This window comes from Cervus canadensis, chromosome 16 (genome assembly GCF_019320065.1).
Source record: "Cervus canadensis isolate Bull #8, Minnesota chromosome 16, ASM1932006v1, whole genome shotgun sequence".
NCBI classification, from domain to species: domain Eukaryota; kingdom Metazoa; phylum Chordata; class Mammalia; order Artiodactyla; family Cervidae; genus Cervus; species Cervus canadensis.
This window is the reverse complement of record NC_057401.1, coordinates 41,788,061-41,810,614: the sequence shown is the minus strand read 5'-3', so window position 1 is coordinate 41,810,614 and position 22,554 is coordinate 41,788,061.

The following is a 22,554-nucleotide window of genomic DNA, read 5'->3' as shown; positions in this document are numbered from 1 at the left end:
TAACTGACAATGTTTACTGCAGGGAACTAAGTTATATTAGAAATGAATTATAATAGCATCACTAGACCATGAGCTTGAATCTGTACACTAATCCTTACTTGTGTGATTTAAAGCAAACTATAAAATAGCAAGTCTCCTGAAAAGCATCAAAAGACCAATTGTATGCTAATCCCTAGCACACAGAGTATGGTAGATAATAAATTCTCAACACATCACAGTTTAGCAATCAATTGTATAACAGCTTCCAAAAGCATACATACAGGGAGAAAAGCTATTCTAACAATTATGATGCTTATCCATTAATCTATAGTCTACTCTTGTTATAAAAATAACCGTCAGAAAGCAGAAAAGATGATGTTGCCATTAGCTTCATTTTGGGGGTGTTATGAGAAACTGTGTTTGGAATCCTTCCATTCTGTTTGCATAAGGATACAATTTGCTTCATGATTTACTACATCATTTTTTTTTCCCTTGAGAATTTGCAAAGACTTCAAGTACAAGAATTTTTTTGTGTTTCCCCTGTTTTGTTTTTCATGCTATATTTTTGTGAACCTCATACATCATAATATATCCCTTTTGAAATACCTATTAAGTAAATAAGTATTAGTCACTCAGTCATGTCTAACTGTTTGTGACTCCATGGACTGTAGCCCATCAAACTCCTCTGTCCATGGGATTCTCCCAGTGAGAATGCTGGAGTGGGGTGCCATTCCCTTCTCCAGAGGATCTTCCTGACCCAAGAATCAAACTCCTGTTTCCTGCATTGCAGGCAAATTCTTTACCATCTGAGTCATCAAGGAAGCCCTATTAGAAAGCAATATATGAGTTTATATATGTATTTGCATTTAGGGTAAAAACACTATGCCTGCCTCCATTGTGCTTGGAACCATTTTGTAAGGAAAGGTGACAATAAATGTGTGTGTATAAATATATATGCACTGTATATATGTATGTATACATACACGTAGTTATGTGTGTGTATTACACATGTTGCAAGACTAGTACAACTACCCTTTTAACAAGTTCACTATTCCTCTGGATTTGGATATAGTATGCCCTGTTCATGCATGCCTAGTCACCAGTCAGGTCTGACTCTTTGTGACCCTTTGGACTGTAGCCCGCCAGGCTCCTCTGTCCATGGGATTTTTCAGGCAAGAATACTGGAGTGGGTTGCCATTTCCTTCTCCAGGGGATCATCCTGACCCAGGGATTGAACCAAAGTCTCCTGAGTCTCCTGTCCTAAACAGTTAGTATGAATAACTTAAGGCTCAAAATATTCTATTACCTAACCAATTATTAAAATCAGGAACTATTATTAAAATCAAGAAATTTAACACCAATGCAATACTATTATCTTATCTAAGTTATTGGTAAATTTCATTATAATTTCAATTTTCTTAGTATTTCCATTTATCAGTTTTCCCCCATATGGATACAGTTAGTATCAAGCATTGCATTTTATCATGTTTATTTAGTCTATTCTAAAGGAATTCTTTAATATATTTTTTTAATCTCGAGCATTCTGTGATCTAAAGGCAAGTTATTTTTGTTGAATGTCCCTCAATTAGGATTTATAGAATATTTCTTTAGGATTAGATTCAAGTTATGCATTTTGGTTATATTACTACAAATATGATGTGTTCACCACAGTGCATCATATTAGAAGCCATGTAATATTTGATTATCCTAAAGTTCTGTGCTAAGTTGCTTTAGTCATGTCCAACTCTGTGTGACCCCATGGACTGCAGCCCGCCAGGCTCCTCGGTCTATGGGATTCTCCAGGCAAGAATACTGGAATGGGTTGCCATGGCCTCCTCCAGGGGATCTTCCTGACCAAGGGATCGAATTCACATTGGCAGGCGAGTTCTTTCTAGAGTCACTTGGGAAGCCCATCCTAAGGTTAGTAATATTAATTTTGATCAGTTGGTTTAGGTGATGTCCACTGTATCTCTCCTGTGTAAAGTTTTTATTTTCCACATTAATAAGTAATTGATAAGTAATTTGTAGGGAGATACTTTTAAGACCCCATAAATATCTTATTTCTCTTCACTATACCACTGACCAATGATTTTACCAAGTATTAATGATTATATAGGGCTCAGTGATTACCAGGTGGCTCAGTAAGGAGTCACCTGGTAATGGCTCTGCTTGCCAATGCAGGAGACGTAAGTTCAATCCTGGGGTTGGGAAGATCCCCTGGAGAAGGGAATGGCAACCCACTCCAGTATTCTTGCCTAGGAAATCCCATGGACGGAGGAGCCTGGTGGGCTACAGTCCAGGAGGTCACAAGTCGAACATTACTGAGCAACTAAGCCCACATGCACAATGATTATATAATTACATCATTCTTTGTATATTTATTAGCTGTTTTTTTTTTTGCAAGAAAGTGCTCTTTTTTCTCTTTAAATTTTTCTGTTCATTTGTTTATAACACTAATAGCTAATGAAATTTTATTAAGTGAATTATCATCAGTTGCTACCACTATTTATTTTGATGTCCAAATTATCCTAGATGTGCCCACTGAAAGCCTCTTCAAGCTGGCCCATATTTCTTTTCCCTCTCTCTAAATTGCTATTTTGACTGTTTCCCTCATTTCTAGCACCCTGAGGTGTTACAAGTTCATCTTAGTTTTTCTCAGCCTAAGTTTATCAGGAAAAAGAGTTTCCTCTAATGATCCTTGGATTCTTTCAGTGGAAAATGGTATTTAAGAGTTAAAATATGGGACCAAGGAAAGATGTCTACTTTCACCCCCCTCCCCAGTCAGTATTGTTCTGGAAGTCCTAGCTAATACAATAAGAAAAGAACAAAAGAGGTATACAGATTGAGAAGGAAGAAATAAAACTATATTGGTTTGCAAAGTACATGACTGTCTTTGTTAAAAATCCCAAGAAGCCAATAAAAAACTCTTAGTAACTAGTAAGCAGTTATGGAAACATTGCAAGATGCAAGTGTATTACATGAGTCATTTGTTTCATTATAAATAACAGCAAATAATTGGAATTTTAAAATTAAACATGATACTATTTAACAGCAAAAACTTTAAGCATAAACCTAATTAGCAAATTTTATATATAAAGAAAACAATAAATCTCTGATAAGGAACTTCCCTGGCAGTCCAATGGTTAGGCTTTTTTTTTTTTTCCCCCCCGTCCAATGAAGAAGATACAGGTTGAATCCCTGGTTGTGGAGCTAAGATCACATATGCCTTGTGGCCAAAACCCAAAAAATAAACAACAAAAACAATATTGTAACAAATTTAACAAGGACTTTAAAAATGGTCAACATAAAAAAATCTTTAAAAAAAATAAATCTCTGGTAAAAGACATCAAAGAAGCTTTCAATAAATGAAGATTACATATGTATGTATTAGAAGACTCAATACTGTCAAGATGTCAGTTCTTTGCAAAGTCGATGAAATCTCAATCAAAACCCCAACATTTTTTGGATACTAACAATCCATACTACATTCTAAACTACATGTGGAAAAGAAAAAAAGAACAGCTAACACAACCTCGAGTGAGGACAAATTCATAGGACTAAAAGTATGTGATTTCAAGAGTAAGTACAAAGCTACGGTAATCAAAGTAATATGCACTTTCTGTGTATCTGAAACTAACACAACATTGTAAATCAACTGTGCTCAAATAAGTAGTTGGTTTACATGTTAATTTTTTTTTCCTTTTAAAAAGAAAACAAAAGTAAGGTAATATTGGCAAAAGAATAGACAACTAGATCAATGAAATAGAATAGAGAGGCCAGAAGTAGACCTATATACATATAGCCAACTGATCTTTCACAAAGGAGAAAAGGTATTTAATGGATAATGATACTTTTTGAACAAATGTGCTGTAAAAGCTAGACACACACATTTAAAAATAATTTTAAAACCTAATAATTGTATATAGGAACTACAAACTGATTATAGACCTATATGTATAATGCAAAACCATAGAGTTCCTAGAAGATAACATAGGAGAAAATCTAGGGTCTCTAGAGTTTGGCAGTGACTCTTTTTTTTTTTTTTTTACACTACCAAAGGACAGTCTGAAGGGGAAAAAGAAGTAAGTTGGAAGTCATTAACATTAAAAACTTCTCTGTGAAAGACACTATTAAGGAAATAAATATACAAATCATGTTGGAAGAAATTGCAAAATATCTATCTGATAAAGGATTATTATCTAAAATATATTAAGAACTCTTAAAAACTCAACAAGAAGACAAATGAAACTATCAATAAGAGGGAAAATATCTGAACAAATCTCAAAGAAAATATACAAATGGTAAATAAATATATAAAAACATTGTCAACATATGTCTTTAGAAAATTGAAAACGACGACAACAAAGAGATGTCATTACACACCTATTACAATGGCTAAAGTCTAAAACACTGACAACAGTAAATGCTGGTGAGGATATGGAGCAGCAGAAATTCTCGTTTATTGATTACGGGAATGCAAAATGGAGCAGCCGCTTTGGAAGACAGTTTGGCAGTTTCTTACACTGCTAAACCTGGGATTGAACCTGAATCTCCTGCATAGCTAAACGTAGTCTTACCAGAAAATTTAACAACTATGCTCCAAGGCATTTATCCAAATGAGCTCAAAACTTCTGTCTATGTGAAAACTTCACACTAATGTTTATAGCAATTATAGGCAAGGTTGGCAAATTTTGGAAGCAACCAAGATGTTCTTCAGTGAATGGATAAACTAACAGTGGTAAATCCATTAAATACTATACCATTCAGTAATAAAAAGAAACACATTCTCAAGCTGTGAAGAGAGATAGAGGAATGTTAATTGCATATTGCTAACCAAAGAAGCCAATCTAAAAAGGCAACATATTACTTGACTCCAATTATATGACACTCTGTAAAAGGCAAAACTGTGGACACAGTAAAAGGATCAGTGATCTCCAGGATGCCAAAGTAGGCGTGGGGAGAAAAAGGAATAAATTGGTAGAGCAGGGCAGTGAAACTATTGTAATGCTGGATCTAGGTTTTTATTCATTCATCAAAACGTGTAGAGTGTATAATACAAACAACAAACTGTGATATAAAATGTGAATTTTAGCCAATAATAATGTATTAGTGATGGTTCATCAACACAACAAAAGTATCATCCTAATACAAGATAATAATAGGGGAAACTGAGGGGAGAAAGATGAATAGGTATATGAGAATTATCTCTACTCTGTTCAATTTTACTACAAACAATCAAACAGCTTCAGAGAGAAGTATTAATTTGTCTAAAAACTAAGATAGGGATGTTACGTGTGCTCATCGACATTGGTGTGCCATTTCTTCTGGGTGTTCTCAGAAAGCAGAACTAGAAAGAATTGCAAATGTGCATATGCAATACACACATACATAAATTATGTATGAATTTTAGGTTCATATATCCATGACCCCATGGAATGTAGCCTGCTAGGCTCCTCTGTCCATGGGGATTCTCCAGGCAAGAATACTGGAGTGGGTCGCCACGCCTTCCTCCAGGGGATCTTCTTGATTCAGGGATCAAATCCACATCTCTTATGTCTCCTGCATTGGCAGGTAGGTTCTTTACCACTAGCACCACCAAGGAAGCCCCACATACACATATTCAAATATATAAAACTATATATATAAAGATGTATGTATATATAAAGGTTTATGTACTAATCTGTACTTATAGTCTTTATGCTGGCACTGAGTGGGCATTGTAGTCTGTCCTTTTTTTATGTTTGTAACCCCCTGATTCATCTGTGATAAAAGAAAGTCAATGAAATTACTATTTTTTCCCCAAGTCTGGTGCTCACAGAAAATGTTTTAGAAATGATCATATTACTATGGAAAACAATTCTATTAAGTTTATTTCTATATTTAAATTTGATAGTTCAGACAAGTGACAGTCATCCATGTAACCTACACCTCTATCAATGTATAGAACACATTTTCTTATGCCAGAAAGTTTCCTTGTCTCCATTTTCTTAATTTCCTCATCTGGAGGCAATCAAATTCTGGGGTATTTTTCTCATAAAACATTAGTTTTGTCCAAAACACACATAAACACACCCCTCCATTTGTATGGGTTTTCGTTGTCCTGCTTCTTAAACCCTACTCAGCATCTTGAGCTCCATGCATGCTGTTGACTGTAAGAATCATGCACTATTTTTTGCCTTGCTAAGCAAAATTCCTTTCCTTCTGTTTTTCTGTGGATTAATCAAGAAATTTTTATTTAATTTTCTCTATTGGCATTATAGATAGCTATACCTTCTTACCCTGTTTTTTATTTCTTTGAATTAAAGTTTAATTTTCACAGTATATGTTAATAATGTATTATTTATATGAACTATAAGAATATTTTATTATTACAGATATATTGTATAATACATACATATCATGCATATATATGTATAATACAAGTTTATAATATGCATATCTGTGATATATGTCATACTTATCATACACAGAGTTGGACTGAGTGTCTTATAACCTGTCCTGAATCTTTTATAAGAAGTAATATCAATGTTAATATATTAAATGAGCAAGTGATATTTTGTTGCTGATGAAATCTATTAACTTTAAAATATTATCAACATTGAATGGATATGGACAACTTCCTAAAAAATAGCTTATAATCTTTAAAAAGTTTCAGTAAAAATCTATATTAAAAACAAAGATTTCTATTGCTACAGGCAAAATTTAACCTTCATCAATCACAATCATCTATTTTTGCTTACTTTGTGAAAAGTTTTTGTGAATGGTGCTACAGGAAGTCAATTAGTTTTATGTAGGTTTTTAAAGGCAAAGTAACTTTGTAAAATTTTAAAGCAGATAAATGAACAAAGATTCTAAATCAGGAATATGCTCTTTGTTCTGCTTCTATTTAGATAAGTTTAAAGTAATATTCATTCCAGGAGTTATTTTAAATTATGCTCCCAAAAGGCACTTAAGAAAAACTTAATGTGTTTCTATATTTATTTTTCCCTTTCTTAGCCGCTTTTAAGGTTTTTTTCAAAGCTATAGTCCCTGAAAAGTATCTGAGCTGATAATCTGACAATGTACACACCACTATTTTGTCCAGTTAAATTCTCCAGCATTATAGTAAAACTAGCAGTTTCCAAAATGAGGCAATCAATTCACTCACACAATGAATCTTGGAATTGTATTTTCTTGTTAGCAGTCCAAATTACATAAAAGGCCTTAGTCCTGACATAAATTTTGGAGCAAACCCTATGATGTAATAACTTCAAGTAGAACAATGGGAGTTCAAAGAATCTTTGTTCCAATTCCTCTAAATTTCTTTATGCTGTCAAGGAATGAGGCCTGTAGAAATTGCAATGCATGTGATCTTTGACACATAAAATGATCATTGTCTCTCATTTCCAGTTAAGAAGAAATAATACTTCCTGACTCTCTGAAAAGACTGTACTTAAATCAAAGTTGTTTTTGTGTTGATTGTATTAACATCTTCACCCACTACAGCAATAATTATGTACTAGTTTTTAAAGGAAAAATTTTCTTCCCATTATTGGTATTTTTATACTGTGAACAGAGATACATTTCTAATCCTAAACCTTTTACTTTTTCCTGATTCCACTACTGAGGAGGTATATCTTGTTGTCTGATTCCTAGATTTGAACAGAATGACAACGCTTGTGTGTGTGTGTGTGTGTGTGTGTATGTGTGTGCTGGGGGACGGGGAGGGTGGGGCTATTCTCCTCAGTTTTCTACTCTCTCCCTATACTGGAATTGCATATTCATACTTTGCATGTGAGTTCCTAATGCTCTGAAGGTGAAAGTCGCTCATTCGTGTCCAGCGCTTTGCAACCCCATGGAACGTATAGTCATGGAATTCTCCAGGCCAGAATACTGGAGTGGGTAGCCGTTCCCTTCTCCAGGGGATCTTCCCAACCCAGGGATTGAACCCAGGTCTCTTGCTTGCAGGCAGATTCTTTACCAGCTGAGTCACAATATGCTCTATTTTACATACTTTTCAGTCCTGATTTGTCTGTATTCACGTGACTTGTTTTGGGCAAGAAAACATGGGCAGAATTATCAGGCCAGTTTTGAAGCCAGGGCTTTAAGTAGCATTGCTTGATTCCAGTCTGTGCCTCAGTGATCTGTCATGAGAAAAGCATGTTTAGCTAGGTACTGATACAAAGAGAATGCAGAGATGGAGCAAGAGTTGGAAGTGTTAGTCACTCAGCCATGTCTGACTCTTTGCAACCCCATGGACTGTAGTCCACCAGGCTCCTCTGTCCATGGGGTTTTCCAAGCAAGAATACTGGAGTGGGTAGCCACTCCCTTCTCCAGGGGATTTTCCCGACCCAGGGGTCAAACCCAGGTCTCCTGCATTGGAGTCAAATTCTTCCCCATCTGAGCTACAGGGAAGCCCACAGAGACCAAGGAACAAACCTAAAACCTATTGCAGCCTGAAGCCCAGCCAAGTCAGTCAGTAGCCTAAACAGAGCCACCCTAGTAACACATAGACTGGAAATAGAGAAAAGCATGTGCTGTTTGAAATTACTGAGCTGGGGAGTTTGTTACAAAGCCCTGCTATAGCATTGGTGAAGCAATACAACATGCCTGTCAAATATCGGTGCTATTTCTATTCTTGGAAGTGCTTTCTCAAAGATAGCACCTGTCAGCTCCCCTTTATACCGTGTCTTAGCCTATGCAATCTGTCTGTTGCTGAGAGGCTAAGGGTGCCCATGGCTGAACTGTATTTAATAGGAGGTCTGATAGAAAAACTTTTCACACATCAATGTATGAAGTAGTTCTGGCTTATATATGATTTAACTTAAACTTTATACTAACTAGAATGGCCTGTTTTGTGGCTATTATATACATATACTGCACCTCTGCTTTTAACTATTAAATAAAAAAAAACACATTTGAAAATCAAAATGTAGTAACTATGATTCAGGCATTACAAAATGTAGCTGCGAGGCCATTGTGTCTGGGTAGATTGATTGATTTTTATGGATGTGGTTTTAGACACATTTCTGCATTACTGAGAACTTGATTTTCTAAACTTTCAGGTCAAGGATGTGACCAGTCATTCTCAAACAATACTTGCTAGCAGCTGCCAGCTTCAACCTAATGGCCTCAAGGCCTCCCTAGTGACTATGCAACCGTTTCGGACTCCAACCAATTCTTACTTATGAAGCATCCTTACTTCTTGCAACCTCAAATCCTAATTTTTGGCAAATATTTTATGTACTTTCAAGAGTTTTGCCTCTATATAATCATCATTTATTTTGTAGTCCAGCAGAATACAAATCAAGGGCTCCTTCAATCTGCGTCTCAAGGGCCATAATGCTCAGTTTGGCCCTCAAATAAAACACTTTTCTATTCCCATTGATTATTCCCATCAACAGTCCTTGTGGCTCTCAAACTAAATCAAATTCCCCAGTTTATTTTCTAATAAGGATATTTGTCTTCTATATTTACTCTTTCACAAAAGAAGGAAGGTACTATAAAGAGTCACTGGAAACATAAGCAAAAGGAGCATAATTGTGAAACCTGTTTCCTAGAGACATAACAATTGATCTAAGAAGGATTTTTTTCTTTTGTACAATAACAATTAGGCCTGGACTAGGACACAGGTCTAAATAATTGAAATGCAGGAGGAAAAGGAAAAGGAAAGGCTTATAATATGGTCCTCAGTACATTTTCAAGTCTCCCAGAAATCTATTTGCAGGCTAATTCAACATTTGTTTAGCTATATACACTAACACTGTCCAGTTGTCCAGTTGTATCTGACCCTTTGTAACTCCATGGACTATAGCATGCCAGGCTGCATTAACATAGGTTTCTTCTTTTTAGAGAGTTGATTCATCCATTTAAGGACCAAAATCAATAATTTTTAGAATGTTCTTTTTGTGTCAGCATTGAAGAATTAGGCTTTAAACTTTGCTAAAAACCAGGAATCCACATCTGCTCAACTGTCAAATCATCTAGGTAATTGCTAAAGAAGGTCATTTAATGACACTACATTCAACATGCACAGAATACACATCCTTTTCAAGAACACATGGACTGTTTACCGAAAGAGAGAGAACACAGTATATACAGAAAATAGCCATAAACAAACATCTGACAGGAAAAACAAATGTCAAGGTAATATGTTCTATTTAGAGGAACACAAAAACTCCAAATAAACTATGATGCAACACAATCCATAAGTATTTCATGACTATATGGGGTTTACTAGAAAAAATTCAAATTAGTTAACATTCAAAAATTATTCAAAGTAATCCAACATAATAAAAGAATAAAAAATCAACAAGATCTTTTTGGTAAATAAAATATTGAAATAATTGATAAAGCAGACAATGATTAAAGTAAATTGATAAACACAATGATTAAAGTAAATCTTAAAAATATGCAGAATAGGAGTGTCTTCAATCTGGAAAGACATAAAAATATGCAACTAACATTCTACTTAAGAAATAAGCTTTTTTCTGAGTTTGAAAAGAAAAAATAATTTCCAGTGTCTTCAGTTTTTAATATATTGTATTGAAGGTCACCTATGCAAATAAAACAAAATGAAGGAAATGAAATTAAGACTGGTAAAGAATTAAAACTTTATTTTTGAAAAACCAAACTGTGTGCAAATTATACTCTAAGGGAACTATAAACAAGCAAGTAAACAAAAACTAGAAAACTAATACATAAATTTGGTAGCCTTCCTGGAAAAAAATCAACATAAAATTTCTATTTTAAAATTCAAGCACACTGGCATTATGCCTTCTGAATTTTTCAGGTTGTAGAACAGAATATTTTAGATATTAAAGTCATTCACATAATGACACTTGAACAGAAGATTCTTGTGCTCTTAATATATTCCAGGTCTCTAGAATATTTATCTAATACAAACTATAGAGCACTAATATCCTTTAAACTATGAAACACCACATAGTAAAACAAAGACCTTTGTAAATATAGAAAAATTATAAATTCATGGATTGGAAGGCCCTATTAGCACTAGTGGTAAAGAATCTGCCTGCCAGTGCAGCAGACACAAGAGACGGGTTCAATCCCTGGGTTGGGAAGATCCCCTGGAGAAAGAAATGGCAACCCACTCAGATATTCTTACCTGAAAAAACCCCATGAACAGAGGTGCCTGGCAGGCTACAGTCCATGGGTTGCAAAGAGTCAGACATGACTGAGCACTTGTTAGCAGCAGCAGCATAATAACACAATATTAATTCTTACCAAATTAATTTAGATATACAAAAAGAGCATAAGAAAAATCTCAATAGTTTTATGTAGAATTCTCTTTTCAATATTGATTCTAAAATTTAGAGGGAAATATAAGTAAGTTAGTAAGTAAGTGTAAGTCAACTCAATCGTGCCTGACTCTATATGACCCCAAGGACTGAAGCCCACCAGGCTCCTCTGTCCACAAGTTTTCCAGGCAAGGATACTGGAGTGGGTTGCCATTTCCTTCTCCAGGGGATCTTCCGAACCCAGGGATCGAACCCAGGTCTCCTGCACTGCAGGCAGATTCTTTACCGACTAAGCTACAAGGGCAGCCCAGGGAAATACAAAATGCCTAGAAAATCCTAGACAAGATTAGAGGAACAAAATTGACAGGATTTATACTATCAGAATTAAAACATACTGTAAAGCTACTCCAGACACTCACATGATTATATCATAGCTTTAAAAAAGTAAATATGTATAACAGCAATTTAAACCGCCTAAAGAAGAAAAGAGCTACACCAATAGAAGCAATGGAAGACAGAGGACAATGGCATCATAAATTCCATACTCTGAGAGAAAGCAAAACTACTCTTAGCTTAGAATTATATACCCAGCAAATGTACATTTTAAATAAGTGTAAATTAAATACATTTTCAAATGAGCAAATATGGGGTGTTTGCAATATTTGTTGAAAATTATGTTTTTGCTTTCATTTGACTTTTCATAATCAATTAAATTCACTTCATGTTTACAGGCCTGCTCTTGTCATCTAATCTATCCTTATTCGATTTAAGAATGAATTTTCAGGAAATATGAAGTTGGGGAAAAGAACTTGCCATATCATAGCACATGTATTGCAAGGTATTTGATTTTTCTTTCACAAAATACTTTGGAATGTTGCTTTCTAATTAATTTCCAGCAGGATAACACTGATCTTTTTGCTCACTGTGAAAGCATTTTAACATCTTCCAACTGCATGATGAGTAACATTCAAATACTTTGTCCTGTCATTGAAATTCCTACAAAGTCTTTCCTACCATAAATTCTCACTGCTTCCTGTGGTCCAGCTGATAATAAGCTACTTGTTTTCTTGCATGCTTCAAATGTCCCTCTGCACATAGTGCTCCTTCTCTCTGAATTACCCCTAAACCCTTACATACACGTTTCACCCTCTCCTCCAAAGTTCAGCTGGATAGAACTACATTTCTCTGGAGAATTTTTTGATCCCATTAAATAATAAAATTTCACTTTTCTCTGAACTCCTTAGTTATTTAATTTAAACTTCTATCAGTTCCTTAGGAAAATGATCCTTGACTACTTCACTAGTAGAGCCCTCTAAAATCAAAGTGCCTTGCATATTATTGACAATGAATATAGTTGTTGAATAAGAAAACAAAGCAAAAATGATCTTTAACCAACTGTCAAATTTCATTAAATATAGGTTAGTACTATGTTATGGATTTTTAAGTATTAATAAGAATAACCTAATCAAATTTGGAACCAGAATATAGATCCATATATTTAAAGAAACATATTCAAAGTATGTAAACTGTGGTAGAGGACAGAATCAGTTTTTGGCTGGAAAGCTCTCCCTGGAGTAATAAATAATGACCTTCCAGTCACAGCCATATTCACCTGGTGAGTCAATTGTGATCACCACATTCATATATATACTGCCTGGATTCAGAAGGCATGTTTTGACTTTCATTTCATGCTTTTCTATTTCCTGGTTTAAATAATATAGTATCTAGTAAATAAATGGAGTTGGCCTGAAATCAAGTGGAAATGTTACATAAAATTTACACCCAAATATATTGTGAAAATGTTTTTACATTTATGCATTACATTATTGAAATAGATATTATATAGTAAGTCATTCTATTTTAACACTCATATTTAATAAACCATTACATTCAAATCATTGATTTTATTAACATTTCTATCTTCTGTAACATTAAACATAATTTAGAGCAAATATATGAACATGAACATATGCTTTTCTTCAGAACTTAAAAAATCATTGACATGGGTTTTAAAACACATTGAGAATGCCATTATAGCTAAACAGGTATATATTATACATTCTAAAATTAATATTAAGAAAATTATCAAAGTGGCTCATAATTCTAGCATAAAATTAAGGTATGTGATATATGTGATAAATAATATGAAACTGATACATTTAAAAATAAACTATGGGTTTGATGATTTAACAAAGTTTAGGTAAACTTTCATTGACTTTACAGTTTTTTGCAATTTAGAAGTTTCTGTTTTACTGTTTAAAAATAAATTCCATGTTTCTTTTTTAACATCATCCTGATAAAGTTTCCTTGAATCGTGATATAGATAGATTAGGTGAATTTTGTATTTTTAAAAACACTAAAGAGGAGATACAGTGGTTCCATTTTGAATGTCCATGATTTACCCAGTAAAAAACACTTTGCATAAATTTTGATGGGTTCTGACATGTTCCTGCAGTAGTTCCATAACACAATTGAGAGAAAATTCATTAAAAATGGCATTTATCTTCCTAAACTTGTGAACAATACCAGCCACTGTTTAAGTCAGTTAAATAAAACTATGCTTTCATAATTTACTAAAATAAATCTCATTTTATGTGATATTTTTCTTTTTTCCATGAATTAACATAAAAGATTGTATCAAATGACAGATGTTTTTAGAGCCGGGAGCAAATTATATTAGGAGACTTGAATGATGTTTGCAAAGCTTTTGACTTGCCTATAAATCTCTTCTAAATATTTGAAAGTGCTTTAAGACAAAAACTGGAAAAAAAAAACTGGAGAATATGAAATAAGTAACAGTTTTAGTTATCTACAAAATCTATCAAACTTAAATACCATAAGGCTGCTTAATCATATGGGTGTATGAATGAATGAATAATAGTTCCAAGTTACAGACTGAATAGGGTATCGTATCATGATATTATAAGGCAGCTTAGGGAGAATTTAAATAAATTAGATAAATATAATCTGTATACAGTAAATACATACACAGACACACAAGCACTGTGTCTTATACTTGTGTTATATGTGTCTGTGAATGTATGTTCTCAACCAGTCATGTACATATGGCTTGGAGCCATAAACCCTGGGAGACATGAACTGGGTTTACAGTAAGGGCGAGGTACATGTGTATAAAAGGAAGAAATTGCAAAAACAACATTTGGATGGTTATGATTTATTTAAACAATAGTTGATATTGACTTTGTTTCTTTACTAGCCCCTGTACTAAGTTCTTTACCTAAATTAGATAATTAAAATTCAAAATAATCTTTGGGAAATGAAATAAATATCTCTATTTTAAATATAAACACAGAAATGTATAATGCAGTTAGTCTTTAAGAAATCAGTAAGTGATAGAGCTGGGCTTTAGACTCACATTCACCTCAATTGTTGTACCAGTCAATCCTTTTTTCTAGATCTCTTTTCTTACAATGAACTTTTTAGAGAATCTATGACTTCATGTATGTTAGCCTTTTAGTCTTCACGGTAATTCTATGAAAGATAGCCATTCATTATCATCATGGCCACCGCATTATAAATAAAAAGATATAATTTAGAAACTTAAGACATTTGCTTCAGTTCACATGGAGAGTAAGTGGCAAAGCAGAAATTTAATCAGACATTTTGACTTGGAAACCTATATCCTTAAACAGCAGACCATACAAATGTCCATGTTGTAGACAATACTTGCATAGTTATAAATATCAAACTTGCTCCATTAGGGATATCAGTTGAAAAATATGTCCTCAGATAAAGTGTAATATTTGATGTGACTCACAGATGGGAAATGATAAGAATGAAATGCATCTGAGTGTTTTCTATTTCCCCAATTATTCAAAGATCTTTTTTAATTACAATACTGTCAAGTATATATAAAAAAAATTTTTTTAAATGCAGAATTTAGGATTAATTGAAATCAGCTAAATCTCAACATCTTGGGACTAAGCCTAAGTTTTCTGTCCTAAAATACCTTAAGTTTGTGTTTGGTTTTATAAATCTGTTTGGTTTTGTTTTGGTTTTTTGATCATTATACTTTACAGATTACATCCACATTTACTTCTGCTTCACATAATCTTTTAAAATTTATATTTTCTTGTCAAATCATCTATGTGAGCCTTTAGAATGTACTCAAGCATTTAATGTGCTTTAGTATATCTGCCTGCAGTGTGGGAGACCCAGGTTTGACCCTAGGGTCAGGAAGATCCATTGGATGAGGAAATGGCAACACACTCCAATATTTTTGCCTGGGAAATCCCATGGACAGAGGAGCTGGTGGGATCCTTGGGGTCATAAAGAGTCCGACATGACTGAGAGACTAACACTTTTATACACACAGTTGGTATTTTTACTCAAATTAAGTATACTATTATACAATGTTTAGATCTGCATACATTTCTCTTTTATTATTATTTTTTGGCCACATGGCATGTGGGATCTTATTCCTTGACCAGGGATCAAACCCTTGACATCCACATTGGAAGCATGGAGTCTTGACCACTGGACCTCCAGGGAAGCCCCTCTCTTTTATTATTTTAAGTGACTATATTATTTTCTAAGTAATTTTCATAATTTTATTATCACGATATTATTTTCAAAGATGCTACTCTGGTATGAGGATCAATGTAATTTTTACTTTCAATCCATTAGTTTATGTTTTTGTTTATATTTATACATTTTAATGTATTGGTAATCTAATATTTTGAAAATCATTTTCATAATTGTTTATCTTAGGAATATTTCAACATTTAAAAATTTTGCCACCTGTCATAACTTGAATGTGTGTACTGTTTATATTAATCACAATATATTTGAAGGGGGAAAAAAGCAAGATAAAAAGAAAATGGGTATATTACATTTGAAAGTGACCCTTGAGTTTTGATCAAAAAACTTTTTTTATTACAAAATGGATTCAGTACTTCTTTAACCAAAAATGAATTAAATTGATGACTGAGGAAAATATTTTCACTGTTTCCTCTCATATACCATTTACTATTTTCTTTTGGAAAATTTAGTATTCCATTGGATAACATCCTTTATACAATTTCCTATAACTGAATGACAAAAAAATAAGAAGATTCAAAAATGAGCAAAACATTTCAATTAATTTCTATAAAGAAGATATACAAATGGCTAACAAGCACATAAGATGCTCAGTATCATTCCTTATTAGGGAATGCAGATGAAAACCACAGTGAGATACCACCTTAAACCCATTAGGATGGCTACTACTGACAAAACAACCACAAATAGGTACCAGTAAGGATGTGGAGAATCTTGTGTTATGTTGATGGGAATGTTAAACAGTGTAGCTGTGGAGGAAAACAGTATAGCAATTCTGCAAAAAATTAAAAACAGAATTGTCACATGATTCAGCCATTCTACCTCTGGGTATATACACCAAAAAATGGAAAGTGGAGTCTCAATGGGACATCTGTACACCCTTGTCATAGCAGCATTATTTCCAATATCCAAAAAGTAGAAGCAAGCCAAATATCCATCACCAGAGAAATATATAGAGAAAATGTGGTATATAAATACAATGGAGTATTATTCACTGTAACACAGTGACTACATGAATGAACCTTGAGGACATTAAGGTAAATTAAATAAGTATTCACGTAAAGGAAAATACTACATGGAAAAACTTAAATGAGATAGCCTTAGGAGTTAAATTCAGAGTCAGAAATGGAGTGGTGGTTGTCAGGGGCAAGGACAAGGGGAGAATGGGTAGGTATTTAGTATGTGATAGATACAGAGCTTCAGTTCTGCAAGAGAGTTCTGGAAATGGATGGTAGTGATGTTACCCAATAGTGGGACTATAGCTAATACCCCTGAACTGTACCATTAAAATGGTTAGGCTGGTAAATTTTGTTATGTATATGTTGCTGAAATTAAATAAAAATTGTTAAAAAGTGACTTTTCAGTCACTTATAACTATAGACAACATGCTTTAAGTAAAATAAAGCTATCTACAAATTTAGTAGAGATAAATCAGTAATGATCTATATGCACTTGAAAATTCTGACTTTTCTAAAGTAACAATAGATAAAACTCTAAACATTCCCCCATAGGAAACCCAGAAAATTGAGCCTTAGAAAAAAGAAGGGGAAAAAAATACAAAATTAGATACATGACACAAAGAATCTAGTCAGTACGTTGCTTCCCTAAGTAAGTATTAACATTAAACAAATAAATATCAATATCTACATTTATCTATCTACCTTCCAAATATTTCCACCACTGAAAAACATTTATATATCACTCTTAATTGCAGCATAACAGAACTGAGATAAAAATAAGTGAGAGAAAGTGTGAATGTTAAACTAATGATTAACAGAATAATAGTCCATGAAGAAAAAATAATAGCAAATTTTCATGCACCAAATATGTCTCAAATTGAAATACACAAAGGAAGTTTTGAGAAAATTCAGCAGAGATGTGAAGAATCCACAAAGCTGTACATTTTAAAAATTCCTTGCTTTGAAACATATACTCTGACAAAAAATAAGAAAATGCAGAATATATTTGAAGAACACAATTAAGAGCTTGCATGCAAATAAACATTGATAGAGCATTCTTTTCAAAAAACTTTCACAAACCTTAATTACTTGAGTACTCCTACTTCCCCTAATCTATTTGCCTAACATTAAAAGGAAAATGTCTTAATTTTATTGAATCAAATTAAAAATGGAATAGAAACACTGCATCTAGTACAAATAATATTCTTAGGGAGGACAGCAAGAAGTGGAGGAGGAGAAAGGAAAGGACAAAAGATAACAAGGACCAAAGATGTATTAATAGCTCAGAGATTAAAAATATACTATATTCCTCAACCTCCACCTCTTTAATATTTTTATTTTAAGTCCTAAATCCTTATGTTGTTGTCATTGTTGTTTAGTTACTAAATTATGTCCAACTCTTTTGCGACCTCATGGATTATAGCCCAACAGGCTCCTCTGTCCATGGGATTTCCCAGGTAAGAATACTCGAGGGGATTGCCATTTCCTTCTCCAAGTCCTTATAATAAGGTTTAAAACATCATAAAGCAAAAAGGGGAGGGTAAGGAGAAGACTGAGGGGAGAAAGAATAAGAGGACAACTAAAAAGCATGGGGATCAGAAAGTAAAGAATGAAATCTGCAGTGATTTACAGATGATAAAGAGAATACAGCGAAGTATTGGAATGAATAAATGAGCTTATCAGTTTTGGCAGAAGTCAAATAAATATACAGCAGTCATAGCATTTCTAGTTGCTAGCAGTTAAAGTCAGAAAATTTAATTTAAAAAGGATTGGAGAAGGAAATGGCAACCCACTCCAGTATTCTTGACTGGAGAATCCCGTGGACAGAGGAGCCTGGGAAGCTACAGTCCATAGGGTTGCAAGAGTCGAACACAACTTAGCAACTAAACTACTATTACTACTACTATATTATTAAAGTCACCAAAATATGCTTAGCAATATATCTAACAAAACATGTGTAAGATTTTTAGATACTGAACAAATGGAAGAGAAAGATAATTTGTGTAAGTTGAAAGGTATAAATTGTTTAGATATCAATTTCTACCAAATTTATAAATTTAACACAATTTTAATAAAATGTATTAAAATATAATTATTGAATTAGTAATTTTAAATTTCAAAAGGAATTGTGAAGTTGTATGAGTACTCAAAATAATTCTGAGAACATATTAACACATAGACATACCCTATCTAATATCAAGACATAAACAATGGCAGCCCAGAAGAATGTATAATTAATTAAAATGGAAACTGTCACCAAAACAGTCATCAAAATTACAGATTTAAACACACAAAATTTGTTCATATTTATACCAAAAGACATATTAGGGTTATTAGATATTATTCATTATGTTTTATATATTGGTTTCTATTGTGAAAAGCATAGTTGGAATCACAAAACACATGACACACTAATGAAAATCCTGAAAGTAAAAAAAGAAAAAAAATCCAAAATAAGATAGAATAGGGCAGGAGACCTAACTAGAGACTTAGCCAAAGAAGACACACAGATGGCCAAAAACCACGTGAAAAGATGCTCAGTGTTGCTAATTATTAGAGAATGCTAATCAACACTACAGTGAGGTACACTTCACACTGGTCAGAATGGCCATGATTAAAATGTCTACAAATAACAAATGCTGGAGTAAGTGTGGAGAGAAGGGAACTTTCCTACACTGTTAGCGGGAATGTAAGTTGGTGCAGCCACTATGGAAAACAGTATGGAGGTTCCTCAACAAGCCACACAGAGTTACCATATGATCCAGCAATCCTACTCCTGAGCGTATATTCAGACAAAACTATAATTCAAAAAGATACGTGCATCCCTATGTTCACAGCCACACTATTTATAATAGCCAAGATATGGAAACAATCTAAATGTCCATGGACAGATGAATGGTTTAAAGATGTGGTACATATATGCAATTGCATTAGTAAATAATACTACCGTCAGTCAAGGTAATATTATTGTTATCAGTCAAGGAGCAGAGAAATTAACAGTAAAAACAAAATAGTGCTTCCTAAAAAGATTAGTGTGAACAATCCTGAAATTTTGAAAAACTAACAAAATTAAATAATGGGAGAAATAATAACCATGGAGTTTAGATAGTGTTCAAAGTGTTAGTTGCTCAGTCAGGGCCAACTCTTTGCATCCCCAGGGACTGTAGCCCATGAGGTTTCTCTGTCCATGGAATTCTCTAGGCGAAAATACTGGAGTGGGTTGCCATTTCTTTCTTAGACCTGAATTTGTAGAATTACAAATTGACCTTTATTTCTATCTACATTTTTCCTAATGTATGTACTAATAAATTACTCATATATATTTCATAATTGTAAATATGCCTCCACACTCTATATAAGACATATCCAGTAACTAGTTCTCTATTTATAGAACTGAAAATATTCTGTAAAGTTTAAGAATAAGCTCAACTAAATTTTTTTTCCTAATATGTACACACAGAGAGTAAATATATCTTGGTTTTAAAAGCATGCAATTATAATTCAATTATTATTTTCTTCAGTTCAATAATATTCTCCTGAGCAAAGCATTTAAAACATTTTATTAAAATATATTACTCTTTACTTTCTTCACATGAACACTTTGAAAATATACTTACTTCCAGTTGTATTAAAACATTTTGATATGTTTCCTTTCTTCAGTACATAACATAGCATCAGATTTACAAAGTACATACAAACAGTACTTTTAGAATATATAACCAATAGTTATTATGTAATATTAAATCAAATAATTTCATTTGTAATATGTGCTTAAGAATTTTGTTTTATTTCCCAACATGGACTTAATGAGAAATTTAGAACTGTATGTTAATTTTACTCATTAAAAATATTTTAGCATTTTCATTTAAATGTACTCCCTCCTCCAAAGCAGTGAACCCAAGATAAAATTTTCATGAAATAGATTTTATATATTTGATTCTTATACTACATATTAATAAGTGGAATTCACTAGTTGAAAGTTTGTACAGTTTTTAGGAAATAGACAAAATATGCATGTGTTTTCAGACAAAATTTTTAGAAAGGATGATATTTGTGGATGACATCTGGATTAGAGTTCTCCAAAGAAACAGACTAATAGGATTTATAGATATATAAGAAGAGATTCATTATGGGAAGAGATTCACTATGGGAATTGGCTCATGCAACTTGGGAGGTTGAGATATATGATTATCTGGGGCTTGCAAGCTGCAGATCCAGGAAAGTTGGTGGTATAATGCAGTCAAGGTCCAAAGGCATGAGAAGCAGGACTCTCATGTCCAAGAGCAGAAAAACAGACACTGTATCTTAAGAGTGAGATAAACACTCACTTTTTGCCTCTTCTTTGCCTTTCAGTTCTACTTGTACCCTCAATGGATTGGGTGATGTCCCCATCAATCACTTTGGTGAGGCTGATTTTCCTTATTCAATCTAATGAATTAAATGATCATCTCTTCTTGAGACATCTTCATGGCTATACTCAGAAATAATGTTTTACCAGCTATCTGGGCAAATCTTAGACCATTCAAGTTGATACATTAACCATCACAGCACCTCATAAAATGTGTGTACCACAGTATAATTCACAGAGTTGGTGTAATTGGCAACCATTTAAAGGATAATTTGCTTCTAATATTCATTGATTTTTAAATAACTTTTTGTTATCTATATACAAATATTATTATAATGTCAAGAAACACAGGTACTGATATTTTGAAAAATGTTGCTTCATAAAACAAAGGCACCAAACAAAAGGGTAAAGATTTTGGCACAGAAAGTAGATACTTGACAAGTTTTGTTAAAATGCAAATCATTCTTATGTGTGTGACCTCAGTGTAGCATGATGATTTTAAGTTTTAATACATTTAAAAATTATTTTTGAGGAAAATATTTCTAAAATGAGTACATCGTATCTTTTTTCTTAGTTTCAAAGTTATACACATCCACGTAAAATATCTATAAAGTATATATTGAGAATTTGTATAAATTTTATTAAAATACTGTTTAAATAACTTAAAAAACTCAAATAAATAATGTATAACATTAAAATTCTCAATCTGTCATTTATGGTCTATGAGATGAATCTGGCTTTAATTTTAATCACATCTCGACCTCCAATTATGCATATTCTGTACTTACTATTGTTGATGTATGTGATTTTTCATCCAACCTTGACAATGTCAGATAGGAAACTTCCAATGCATCTAGGTAAAGATGACAAATTGATGTGTGTACACAACTATTTCTCTTATGCTTTACTAGTCCTAGGATGAACCTAGAAGTTATTGTGCCCCATATTGCCCTTCTTACACTGTACTTACACATTTACTTTGGAGATTCAGGAACCTCCATACATATATATATGCATTTGATCAGTTTAAGATTGTTTATTAAAGAAAAAGAAGTGACTTCTTCTCTACCAAGGCACATTATTGTTTGGGATGAAGAATTTCCAATTAGGGTCCTTAACTTTTACTTAAAATGTCTTCATAAGCTTTATGATATAGCTCAGTATTTTGCAAAATGCATTCTTTTTTTTTGTCATTTATTTTTTTTTAATTTTTTATTTTATTTTTTTTAATTAGTTGGAGGCTAATTACTTCACAACATTTCAGTGGGTTTTGTCATACATTGATATGAATCAGCCATAGATTCAGATGGCTAATTATTTTTTATATTCTCTCAATAGAATTTTTCATTCAATTCAGGGTTTATTTGTTTTTTAAATTTACTATAGTCTCTGCCAATGATTATTTTTATGTGTCCACAATCAGATGCAAAGCCAAGAGACTTATCTATATTTTCATATTGTTTATTATTTA